The sequence below is a fragment of the Odontomachus brunneus genome, unplaced genomic scaffold, assembly GCF_010583005.1.
Source record: "Odontomachus brunneus isolate Ranch 3 - 2012 unplaced genomic scaffold, Obru_v1 Obru_scaffold_016, whole genome shotgun sequence".
Taxonomy (NCBI): domain Eukaryota; kingdom Metazoa; phylum Arthropoda; class Insecta; order Hymenoptera; family Formicidae; genus Odontomachus; species Odontomachus brunneus.
This window is the reverse complement of record NW_022639466.1, coordinates 2,861,881-2,864,463: the sequence shown is the minus strand read 5'-3', so window position 1 is coordinate 2,864,463 and position 2,583 is coordinate 2,861,881. Positions and strand designations below refer to the sequence as shown.

General features: G+C 37.8%; 1 protein-coding gene across 5 annotated transcripts in view; it reads left to right on the top strand.

Moving 5' to 3' along the window:
- The window catches only part of LOC116841558, a 372,377-nt gene that overhangs the window by 54,791 nt on the left and 315,003 nt on the right, over positions 1–2,583 (top strand). The window lies entirely within an intron of this gene.

The window sequence follows — 2,583 nt, the reverse complement described above, 5'->3', positions numbered from 1 at the left end:
AGAGAGAGAGAGAGGGGGGGGGGGAGAGAAAGGGAGAGAATTGTTAACAACAATAATTGCGCACGAGGTTTTATTCTATTGAGCGTTTTTTATTGTTACATTCACACGTATACATATACAGGGTGTCCCAAACTCTCCTTATCACATTAAGTGGAACATTAATGTAGAACGGGTTGAGGTGAACGTAAAAGTCCTATACCGTTTTGCGATATTCGCAATAATAACCGAGAAATTAATTGTATAACCCTTATAGAAATGTACTGATAAGTAATAATTTGGCCAGTGATAATTACTGTCGTTCAATAATTTTATTAATTTTATTAATAAAATTACTCGTACGAGTAATAAAATTATTGAACGACAGTAATTATCACTGGCCAAATTATTACTTATCAGTATGACATTTCTATAAGGGAAGATTAAGGAAAAACGCATGCTAAATGGTTGAGGATGGAGCGCTTACAGCCTAATAATATAGTGGATGTCGGCGCGCGATGATTGGAAAAAACGCACCATTGCCTATACTTAGGCCCGATCTACAATAGATGGAGTAAGGAGTAGGAGTAGGATGAAATGGAAATAATTATTTCGCTTACTCCCTTACTCCAATAAAAGTTTGCTCCATATACATCACATGGAGTAAGCCTGAATTAAGTAGTAAGAGCTGATAAGGAGTTGGAGTAAGCGAAATAAATTACTTCCATTTCGTCTTACTCTTACTCCTACTCCTTACTCCATCTAATGTAGATCGGGTCTTACACTCCTACATCTCGCCTCGGCGGCAAGATATAGGATCAGAGCGATGTAATAGCCGTATCACATTAACGACTCGCGACTGCGGCTGCGATTATGTCTCTTGACCAGTCAGAAAGAAGCTGCTGGCTACTACCGCTTTTCTCATTGGTTATAAGACGGTGGTTATACGGCTATAAGACGCGCACTGACATCTGCCTGCTATATTACTGAGTCGCAAGCGCTCTTCCCTCAACCATTCAGCGTGTATTTTTCCTTAATCTTTTACAATTAATTTCTCGGTTATTATTACGAATATTGCAAAACGGTACAGGACTTTTATATTCATCTCAACCCGTTCTACATTCCCACTTAATGTGACAAGGAGAGTTTGGGACACTTTGACACACAGAGGACAAAAGTGAAGGCGACGTGGTATTTCGAGCGCGAGGCGACATCGATTAATGATATTCCTCACGTCGCCGATCGTGGCGACCCGCGCTTCGCACTTGTGTCAGAGCCGTTATCTGATTTCTTTATGAGGAATCACACACCTGGCTCGCCTGCTGTACCGCAATTTGCCGGCCGGCCTGCGCAGGTCGTGTTACTCTGTTGTATTTTGACAGATATGTATTTAAGGCCCGTACTGAATTATAAGTGTCGGATCAGTCATAAAACATCGCGGGTGCTTTCGGGGCTCCCCCTCAGTCACGGGGCGAGTGATGGGTTAGCCGCAAGTGGGGCATTTATATCTACCACGACTACCACGTTGTATTTTACGTCGGGGCCGTTTACTCGCGCTGTAATAGCTCGCGAACCTTTTTGGCCCCGGCGCGGAATTACATATGTATTTGCTTTATAAGCAATGCGCGCGGAAACGGAATAGTTCCGGGACGCCGACGTGTTAACTGCCGAAGCTGGAATTGGCTCTAACGTATCAACGAGCCATGCGTTTCTTCGACAGCCGGTGGAATGATGTAATTCACCAGTTAGCAGAATGTGCGATCGCGAGACGTACATTTGCAATATCACACTGAGAAAGGGGAATATGTAAGGGATAAAAAAGATATTTATTCGGTGGGATACTAATAACATCCCGAGAAATTTTGGTTCTATGTTAAACCTTGAATTCTACAACGCAATAGCAGCTAAGCTAACAAAGTAGGTTTAATTCTAATAATATAATTTACTACTTTGACTCTGATGATGTCCGAAATTTCCCTTCTCACTTACTTTTGGCGTCAAAATAGGTGTTGAATTAATATAAAAATTAATTTAGTAAATTAATTAATAATGTATGTTTTTGCAATTGATAAATTTTTAACCATTCTGTATCTCCGCAACTGAGTCCTCATTTAAAATTTTGATAAAGCAAATTCCTGCCTGGAATTATTTGTCGTGTTTTCTCCACACTGAAAGAAAAATATATGATATTTGGAACTATAATGGCATAGTAAAAAGATTATAGTTAGGAATATAATTTTTATAGTAAATGTTACCATAATATTTGTAATATTTACAATATTAGCATAGTATAACTGACCCGTGTAAAATTTTTACCAAGAATTATAATTATTTGAAATAAAAAATATAGTAAGGTAGCAAATATTTAATGGTAAGAGAAATTAACTATTTTATATAGTCAATATAATTGAAATATTTGACAAATATAGGTACATGTAACTATATTCCCAAAAGGTGCTTTACCATATATATAGAGTAATAAGATGGTGACTATAAATCTGCGTTCATTCTACTATATCTTCATGTTTAGATAAACTATAAATATATGTTTGAGGCCAAAACGAACTATAAAATATAGTGAGATTATAGTTATTCCAACTATTTTTT